Consider the following 10,566-nt stretch of genomic DNA (forward strand, 5'->3'; position numbering starts at 1 on the left):
TTTTTTTTTTTTTTTTTTTTTTTTTTTTTTTTTGGCGGTACGCAGGCCTCTCACTGTTGTGGCCTCTCCCGTTGCGGAGCACAGGCTCCGGACGCGCAGGCTCAGCGGCCATGGCTCACAGGCCCAGCCGCTCCGCGGCATGTGGGATCTTCCTGGAACGGGGCACGAACCCGTGTCCCCTGCATTGGCAGGCGGACTCTCAACCACTGCGCCACCAGGGAAGCCCTTACATTCTTTTCTTCATACTAAGTCTTAGAAATCAGGGGTGTCTTTTATACTTATGGCACATGTCAATTCACACTAGCCACATATCAAGTGTTCAATAGTCACATGTGGCTGGTGACTACCATATTGGACAGTGAAGCTCTAGAGAAAGCAGCTCTCTGGAACTGATGTTAAAATGAGGAATGGAAATGGGGAGCTGCTACCTTGAGAAAGGTAGTGCTTCTATAGGGGTGTGGTGGATCTCTTAGTATAAGCCTGAGACAATTTCTTTAATCTTTGAGTTCCTTTGTTGTCCCTTTCTTGGAACTGATGTTCATTGAGGTAAGTGTCTCCCAAAGGACAGTCTAGGTTCCCTGCTGCTGGCTGTTCCCAAATTCATACTTAAATGAACCTGACTGATGCCACCTTGATTCTGGCAGCTATAGCTAAAACTCACCAATAACTCAGACATGTTCAAAGGCAAGCTTGAGTTAGGATAACATCTCCATTCTGGAAGTGTTTAAGAGAAAATAGTTTTGTTACCTTCACGTGCATCTGTCATCAGTAACACACCTATCCGAAGCGGAACAGAACAATTAGAAACTTCGTAGCCCTTATTCTAGGTAGATTTTTGACCTCTTGAGTCAATGTCCATGTGTTTGAATTTCTACAAATGCATCTGTGTTTTGACCTTATATTTCATGGTGCGGATCTAAATTCAGCCAATTTTTAAATAATATTTCATCCACATAAATCATTTGTCCTCACCATGGAAGGCATAATCTTGTTTGATGAAGTTGCTGGTTGTTCTTTCCTGCTGCAGGCTGCAGCCTTTTGCCACCGACTAACCCACTAACAAAGCGTTCCCATTGCATTGTTGAATGGACAATACGTGGATTCATCTGCAATTAGCACTGTTTGCATGCAAGCATTTCATGTTCCCGTGTGCTTAAAGTATTTTACTCTTGAGTAGGTTATACAGGCCCATTACAATTGGGGTCATGTTATTGCTTTCTCATAAGAGAGTACATGGGTGATTTCAGCCTAGCTTACTTATCCCAAATTCTGAGATATTGGCGTCCAAAGAAATAATACACCTGAAATCAGCATATCGGTTTTCCAAGTGCTCTCACATCTATTGCCTCAGTTGAGGTAATGGGGCAGAAAATATTTCCCCTTTCAGGTAACGAAGTGCCAGCCACATCAAATGACTTGCTAAAGGCAACACAGCTAGGCAGTGGCAGTTCTGGGACTAGAACCCAGCTCTTCTTCCTCCTGTAGCTGTATTCTTCACTAAACCATGCCACCGCTCTCTACGCGTGGCCCGGTGTTCTCCAGAAACCTTGAAACCCCAGTGGGATCCTGTCAAATGGAGAGCAGATCCTAAGTCTATGTCTCACTTCTTTACAAAAATGTCTTGAGAGACTTCACCAAGCCTCCATTTGCCCTCCTTCTTATGCACTTGACATGAGGGTGTATATTCAATCGCTCCTACGTTCCCCAAAAGGAAGCTTTCTGTAACAGGGCTTAGGGTCACACAGCCTCCAGACCCTCTTGATTATCAGCCATTCCATCTGAGAATCTATGTCCCTGCTCCCCAACTCCTACAGCCTCAGTCTCTCATTAAAGGCCCAGAGCAGTGCTTCCCAACTGGCAATATGCATATGAATCACCTGGGGATCTTATAAAAATGCAGGTCCTGAGGCAGCTGCTCTGGGATGGGGCCTGAGGTTCTACAGTTCTCACAAGCTCACAGGTCGTGTTGATGCTGCTGGTCTAAGGAGTAGTAAGATTCTAGAGAAAGTTGTCTCAGAGGATGTAACTTAAGGAATTGAAGGAAGGGGGGAGGGAGAAAGGGAAGGAGAGTGACAAAAAGACAGACACAGAGGAGGGGAGAGAGGGAGAGAGGGAGACCAAACTGGGATCAGCAATTTGGGCAGAATGCTACAGTCCTGAAGTGGAGGCCCAGAACATTAAACCTGAGGGAAGAGCATAAGAAATGAACTTGCCACAACTTCTGGTACTCTGGCTTTCCTTTCGTCATCTTGGCTGACCCATTTTGTGAAGCAAAATTCGGGCTAACTGAGGCAAAAATCACACTCAAATAGACATCGATGCCAACGTGGTTACAGCCCAGTTAGCTAGCACCTTGGCAGTCATCCCTAGGATGAAAACCTGGGGAAAGCCTCTGCAAACAAGCCATTGCAAAGTTCAATGTCATCTTAGTGATGGCCAGTGTTACATATGAAGACAGTTTTAGGATAAAAAGACCATTTTTCCCCCCTGTGAAAGTAGAAACTACTTATTAAAAAAAAAAAAACTAAAAGTGTTGATATATTCCGAAAGAACTGTCCGATTTATTTTTCAATTTGATTTCAGGAAATACCTAAAATAGGTAGTTTAGAGCCACATTGGATTCTTTCTTATGAAAGAAATGTGGACAGAGTGGCGTGAGGGTGCTGAGTTTTCCCATAGTGGAGAAGAAAAAAAAATGGGCTCGTGAATTAATGACCAAGTTGATTCCCCCATATGGTGATCCTAGAAGGGTTGAGACAAGGATTTGTACTATGGGTATTGTTCTGGGCCTGAAAAATATAGGAATCCATGGTGTAGTACGATTGATCTGAGAGAATGTGGGATATACTCTGCTCTACATGGCTTCACTTCTCCTTTCTGAGCAGGGACACCTAAAGAGCAAATGTCTGTTTAATAAGTGATGCCAAGATATCATCAATGGTGCCCTTAGGAGGGATGGATATATGTGTAAATGTGTAGGTCATGGAGGGAAAGACAAGGAGGAAAAGCCTCAGAGGATGCCAGAAAAAACCTGACATGTGTCAGTCGAGGCACAAAGCAGGCTGAGCAGGAAATAGAAACCACTCTGCTGTCCTCAGCCAGTGTGGTGATGTAACGTTAGGGGAATGTTGGTCTTTGCTCACTCATCTTTTATTTCCCAAGAAGTTCTGGAATATCTCCTAGTGCCTTCTGACTTATTACCTAGTTATTAGGCTTCCAGTTCTCTGAGTTGGCCTAGATCTGTCAGGGTCTATTCAGGGGCGCAGAGATGGAGAAGCACCCTGAGATTTTACTTTTATTGCTATTATCAGAGCCAGCCTTAGCAGTTTATGGTACCAGTAATTCTTCAGGAAGAATGACTCAAGTGCAAATCAGCTGCAAAAATATGATCTAGGTGGGATCTAGTTAACAAAAAGACATCCTTGAAAGAGAAGGGGGTCCTCTCTCATTTGCCGCGGCTGAGAGTAGAGTCCGGGTTATTGGACTCATTGTGGGTACACACGCCTCAGATCCAGCACCCACTGGGGAGCAGACGGCCTCTTGATGACCTGCTGCCTGTTTGGGTTACTGACCACCCACTGGAAGTGGGGCCCCCAGGATGCCTGGGCAGGTGACCAACCGTCAAGCGTTCCAGATTCACTGCACCCTAGGGCTCACTCTGCTCATTGTTTTAAGAAATTCTTTCCCATTTCCTCATTGCTGTTCAGAACTACTTCTGGCTTCTTTGGTTTCTTCAATATTTTTGAAATCCTTCTTATTTTCAAGACCTCAAAATGCCTGAGGTTAAGGAAAAGGATTTCCATTTTTCCTCTAATACAGTTCTGTTTAGTCTTCCTAGAAAATATTAACTTTGTTCATGCCGCCCATTTCGAAAGAATCAATTTTCCTTCTGCAGCCATAGACATTCTTGCTGGGGAAGCGTTCCTGCTTTAAAGAGTTCATCTTATGTTAAGTGGAAAACATTGTAGATAACTGAAGGGGTGATGTTCTTTGTTCCCAGAGGACCTTTCCTTCAGTGGTAATATTTCATCTACCCCCATTTAAAAACAGGAAACAGAGGCATTGAGAGATTAGGTGGCTTTCCCAAAGTTATGCGGGTGGGAAATGACATCCCATGGCCAACAGAGAGAGAAGGGGGTTGATCTTTCTGTCATACACATAAGCTTTCCCCAAACTTCTGAGATAGATATGACTCTGGACCATAGTGATTCCAAGTAAGAGGTTAACCCACTTCTATGTTAGTCTTATTCTGCTTCTTTGGGGCTTTTGGCCTTCAGATGCATCTTTGACATTCTTCTTACAGATACTTTTATTCCAGGGCCAGTGGTAGATAATGATCATGTCATTCCTTTGGGATAAAATTCAGCATTAGCTCATGAGAAAAAGAAGGGTCCCATTAGTGTAGAGGGAAAGGATGGAGAGGATGGATGTGAGCTTGAAAAGGAGGCATGAAAGTGGTCTTAAGTTTTCAGAGTTGGGGGCAAATGAACTCCCTGCACTAGTTAATGCCTCCAAAAGGAGGGCAGCATCAACATTTCAATCAGGCCCATAATATCAAGGCAAACACCCCCATGGAAGCCAATCCCCTTCGTGGGCATCACTGTTCTGGCCTCTTCCTGGAATGTGCTGTCTCTTTACAGTCCATGTGCTATTTTCTGACTTTAATAACTAAGGTTGTAGATATGAAGAGAAACAAGCTGTGACCTTTCTGGCAATGAGCAGTCAAATGGATTTCAATTGAGCGAGCCGTAAAACACTGCTTCCACTCTGTCCTAGGTAAACAGTCCTCTGTCACAGGTTCTGCAATCAGAATATATTCTACAGTGTCGTTGTCCTGAGTATCTATATTGAAATGCCACGAAGGCTTTCTAGTATACCTACACCCTAAGTGATGAACGCTTTTTGAGTTAGACATCATGCAGTGCCCGTGTATTCCTTGGTACAATGCATAGTAAAAAAAAAAAATTAACCTAATTTAACCTATTGCAAAGCATTTGCTTCAAGTGAAAGAATTTAAACAGACCTGTTGGCTAAAGCCAATCAAGCAGGGTGCAGCCTCAGAGATGCCAGTGTGAGAAAACAGCCGTGGTTTTTGTCCAGGATAGACTGAGCCATAGTAAACTTCCATTCCCAATAGAAAGCCCATTCAAATTTAAATTTCCCCCTTGCCTTTGCAGATCCCTTCCCACTGGAGGCAAGTGACAAGAGGAATCACCGAAAACGTGGCTGCTTCAAGGATCCTGAGCCAGATTTCACTCTCCTTGGTGTCGGGCATGACACGAATATTGCTGATGGTGCAATGACCTTTCAATAGGAAAAACTGATTTTTTTTTTCCTTCAGTGCCTTATGGAATACTCTGAGACTCGCGACAATGCAAATCATCATTGAAATCTTTTTGCTTTGCTTGAAAAAATTAAAATAAAATCAACAAAAAAATGGACATGCAAGATTCCAGTATGCGAAAACTAATCTTATTTTAAAAAAAGTCAATTCAACAAAAGCCATCCTTTGATACCACTGCACAGTATACAAACACCATGTTCTTTAACACACACACACACACAGACAAATTTAAAATTCCAATTCAGCAAATCGGCCCATCTTAGCTAAAATAATTATTCCTGATTTAAATAATTCCTCCTGATTTAAAAAAAAAAATCTGACTCCCTGTCTGGGAGGGCAGACTGGCATTTCTTCTAGGATCTGCTGACCAGATGTTTTTGGTATTTCCTGTTGGTGGTGATGTTCTGTGCACCCTATTTCCTTTCAACTTTGCTGAAATGTGTATATCTTTAGAATGTAAATGCAACACTTAAGAAAATTGAAACACTTTGGAAAAGGGACTGAACAGTGACTTCTGTGTTTTGAAATGGTTTTGTGAAAATGCTTTGCTAACTTCCCACTCGGTGAAGGGATTCACATAGCTTTCGAAACTGACTTGTGTGTAGCAAGGGACGGGCACTATTAAGCATACCTCTCGGTGCTTTCCTAAAAATGGATCCCGAGGCTTTCTGAGAAGCCTGGAATTTCAGCTCACAGATCTGTTTTTCTTGCTTCAGTGTGCGTTTTAAGTCACGATAGCTGAGTATTTAGCATTGGGGTGAGGGAAATGCTGCCGACACTCCCAAATGTGTTTGGAATATCTTTCTCAGAAACAACACTGTGTTTAGCTCTGCTTTCTCTGCTAAGTATGCCTTTCAAGCGCACACCACGGGGACAGGACCGCATTGCAAGGCGGGCCAGTGGGTTCAGACCACAGTTCTCATCTGACTTTTACTCTTGCTAGGTCTGTCTTACCAGCTGTTGCCTGTGATTGCCCATGGCTCTCCGTCAGACTGCATGTGTCCTTTTCTAGTTTGCAAAGACTAAAATGCATTCCCAAACCTACTGCTAAACCGAGGGCCTCAGCCTCATTCCCAGGTCCATGCTTGGAGCAGTCTCTCTACCGACTCCGAAGATCGCTCCACTGCTCCACGGGCTATCAAGTAACTAACTGCGTACCTGCCATTGGCATCATCACAACAGTCAGAGGAAATAGTCTCCGCTCACTAATTACCTCCGATAGAACGACGTATGCTTTCTGTAGTTCAGTAGTTTGCTCTCATCAGTGACGTGCACTGGGAAGTTTCCAGACAGTAAAAACTGGGAGCTCAAATTCATTTCCCAAGTGTGACCCTTAGATGCTCTAGTTGACTTGCTGCACATTTGCTCGTCTTCAGAAAAGAAAGGTATAAGTCTCATTTCCAATGAAAAGTTTCCGGAAAAGTGTAATATAAACTTTCATTCCAAAAAATTGTGTCATAAGCAAACGACTCACCTGTCAAATTTTAAATGGTATTGAACAAAAAAGGAAAGCTGTTGTGTTTTTGTTTTGTTTTCACGAAACTGATTTTTCAACTTCTGAATGCTATGATGTTCCGGCGCGGGAAGCTAACCAACCTACACACAAACTTCTCATAGGCACTGTTTAAAGAGAAGTGGATGTTAGTTGACTCAAATCAATTTTTCAGAGAGGAAACTTCACTGGGAATGAAGAGGCGGGTAAATTGGTTTGTTATTTTTTAAAAACTTGCATGTTTAAAGAAACATTGATTGCTTCAAATTTCTGCTACTAACTTCAAGCTACGGGAGTTTGGCGGTAGTCACTTGAAGATTTTTTTTTCCAATTATTTTCTTTTTGTTGTTAAAGCTGTACTTCAGTGAACAGAAACATTGCCAAGCAAACTAATGGCCGTAAAAGCGTAAATTGCATGTGTGGGCGTAAATTACGGAGCCTCATTGCCATGAGGTATTGTACAAAGTTTTAATACATTTTGTAAATAAAATTGTAAAGAAAGAATTCTGTCTCTGGGCTTTGGCTGTTTAAACTTTACTTGGGTGCAGGTGCCAAGAAGTTATTAGTCACCAATTTACTTCCCACCAGAAGCCTTACCAATGATGTACAGTCATGTGACAGGTGATCTTCACAAAGGATTATGCCTCTCCCCACCCCAACTGCAGGATCACCACCAGTGATCATCTCCTCCACCCCTTGGGACCCTCTCCTCAGACACTTGCCTTGACCCTAACCCTGATCTCCCATCCTCCCATTGCCAGATCTGGCCTCCTGAGGAAGTGCCCAAACTCAGGATTGATGATCTTCAAAAACACTTCCGGGCTTCCCTGGTGGCGCAGTGGTTGAGAGTCCGCCTGCCGATGCAGGGGACGCGGGTTCGTGCCCCGGTCCGGGAAGATCCCACATGCTGCAGAGCGGCTGGGCCCGTGAGCCATGGCCGCTGAGCCTGCGCGTCCGGAGCCTGTGCTCCGCAACGGGAGAGGCCACAACAGTGAGAGGTCCGCGTGCCGCAAAAAAAAAAAAACCACTTCCAACTGCTTTCCCATGTCATTACAAGTATGTGTCTTAGTCCTCTTAGTTAATTGGCTACGTTTTGTGCTGCTGCCTTCATTACTGATGATAACCTAATGTCCCACTGGAAAATCTTTACTCCACCCAGGGCCACTGATCTAGAGTGGAGAAAGAAATCCTGAATTTAGGATTAGACTTGATCTTAGAATGCTTCTGAGAGAGAAACAAAAGGCTAATGATCTAATGTAAATTATATATACTGAACATGGAATATAGTTGTATCCAACAAATAAAGCAAGTGTTTAAATACAGACCAGTTTTAGATGATGATCACCAAAGAAAACAGGGGGTAATGATAGGAGAAAGAGAAGGGATAATTTGAAACTAAGCCAGAAAGGAAGAAGAGTGCAGCTGAGATGCTAGGGAAATAAAGATATCTGGGGTTAGGGAGTTAGGGAGCAAGGAACACAAGGCCTTGGCGAGAGAAAGATAGGAGCGGGAATGGGAAACTCTCAGAAGATTAGGAAGTGTAGGCTGATAAACACGAGGCAGTCAGTTTGGCCTGCAGGCGTCAGCATATTACTATCGTTTTCACTGTCCTCTGAAATGCCATTTATCTGGTGAAACACTCACACTTTATAACTCTTCAGGTGCTTTCCTTTTCTTTCATTAGGACACCTGTAGCAGTCCCCCAGAAGAGAACGATTCTCTAGGGAGCAGATTCAGTGACTAGATTACAGCAGTGGTCCCCTCGGTGGCTGCTGAAATCAGTTCAAGTACCAAATGTCTCCAAGTCTTACAAAATAACAGATTTCTATTTTAACAGGAACTCCAGTTCCTTTCCTCAAAGGAGAAGTTCATCTCAGGCGCTGTGGCAGTTGATAGGGGAGCACAACTTGGGTTTAGGTGGGGTTTGAGTGTTTTTCTCCTGGGAGGAAGGGAGAAGCAAGAGGTGCTTTTAGTCTTTCTCAAGTTAAGACCATAGGTAGCTATATATCTTGCTTACACATAGGATCAGACTCGCCAACCAGGTCTGCCAAACAGTCTTTGACCTTCAGATGTCACACTCCCCCTGTGCACAAGAGGAGAATGCCTCTTGGTCTCTGCGTTGGTTTTCTTGCCCTGTTAACACTCACATCTGATCACACTCTGTCTATAGGACAGTCTCCAAACAGGAAGGGCAAATGTAGTTAAGGAAACCTTGGTAGGATCGTGGAAGAAATGGTCCTATATATCACCTTCCTGGTATTGGGTGGTGAGAAAGGGCCAACTGTGACTTGGGAAGATGAACACAGAAAAAGGTGAGAACAAATGGAGAAGCAAGAAGCAAAACCATTATTCCTCAGAGTCCAGACTCAGTGAAGCAGAAGATGCACTGACATGTCTCATAGGGTCATAAACCACCAAAGCCTATTATCAGTTGGAGAGTTTACTTTCAAAATCTGAGCCAGCTGCTCAGCTACTCTCGGCCATACCCCTCCCCTTGTATCCTCACCCTATTGAACTGGGCTTCCTGGGCATCCATTTATTACCAGATCACTTGGCAGATATAAAACTCAGCGACAATATATCTGCATTCAGTTGTGGGAACACACAGAAACTTAACGTCCCATCAGGAAATTTCTTTTGAATCTGGGGTTACTGGGAGGACTCACAGTATCACTCCTATCGATCTAGACTAAAGAAAAGGCAAGGTCTGGCTTCCCTGGTGGTGCAGTGGTTAAGAATCCACCTGCCAATGCAGGGGACACGGGTTCGAGCCCTGGTCTGGGAAGATCCCACATACTGCGGAGCAACTAAGCCCATGCGCCACAACTACTGAGCCTGCACTCTAGAGCCCGCGAGCCGCAACTACTGAGCCCACGTGCCACAACTACTGAGCCCACGTGCCACAACTACTGAAGCCTGCGCACCTAGAGCCCATGCTCCACAACAAGCGAGGCCACCGCAATGAGAGGCCCATGCACCACAGTGAAGAGTAGCCCCTGCTCAACGCAACTAAAGAAAGCCCATATGTAGAAACAAAGACCTAATGCAGCCAAAAATAAATAAATAAATTTATGTTTAAAAAAAAAGGCAAGGTCTTGGAAGAGAGTGGTTGGTGGCACTGAGAATTAATGGAACTTGCCTCCAGGCCTGAGTGTGAAAGAATGAGGTTGCTAGGAGACTTCCCTTACATCTAAGACTAAGAATCATGGACAAACCATTTATATTCAGTGAAGATGGTGCAATTGGACTTTCTCAGAAGGCTCCCTGGGAGGGCACTGTTGTTAGGACAGGATGGAGGAAGGTATTAGGAGTGTCTGCCATTGTCCCAACCTACCGCCACTGTCTTAGCATCCTCAACACTTGAGAGTTCACAAACCCATTTGAATAGACAGGATACCCAAGTTCTTTGACAGCCATTGCTGTCCTTGTAACCAGACATCACCTGGACAAGATGGTTGTGGGGAGAGCCTACACTCTCTTCCTCTCCTCTCCAGGCTGAGGGGAAAGCACACTTGGCTCCTGACCTCAGGGGTTTGCAGTCTCAGCAGCAAGGTAGATGATGACTAGAAAGAATCTACATCCATCCATGCCCAATCCTGTGCTCAGAGAAAGAACTAGAAAGAGCCCCAAATGAAGACTTTCCCTCTGCCTCTTCACTTGGATTTGCACTTCCTAATGTAATCAGGTAGAATCTAACTGAATTTCTCTTTGTGCCTCAGAAGCTGTGAGC

General features: G+C 44.2%; 1 protein-coding gene across 1 annotated transcript in view; it reads left to right on the forward strand.

Annotated features, from left to right (window-relative positions):
- Nucleotides 1-7,332, forward strand: part of GRIA3 (glutamate ionotropic receptor AMPA type subunit 3) — a 290,033-nt gene extending 282,701 nt beyond the window's left edge. The window contains exon 17 of the mRNA XM_029240492.1: nt 5,178-7,332. The gene's annotated coding sequence lies outside the window, so the exon portion shown is untranslated. The remainder of the gene's footprint in view (nt 1-5,177) is intronic.
- The last annotated feature ends 3,234 nt before the right edge of the window (nt 7,333-10,566 follow it).

The sequence above is a fragment of the Monodon monoceros genome, unplaced genomic scaffold (assembly GCF_005190385.1).
Source record: "Monodon monoceros isolate NGI ecotype Baffin Bay Population unplaced genomic scaffold, NGI_Narwhal_1 Super_Scaffold_22, whole genome shotgun sequence".
NCBI classification, from domain to species: domain Eukaryota; kingdom Metazoa; phylum Chordata; class Mammalia; order Artiodactyla; family Monodontidae; genus Monodon; species Monodon monoceros.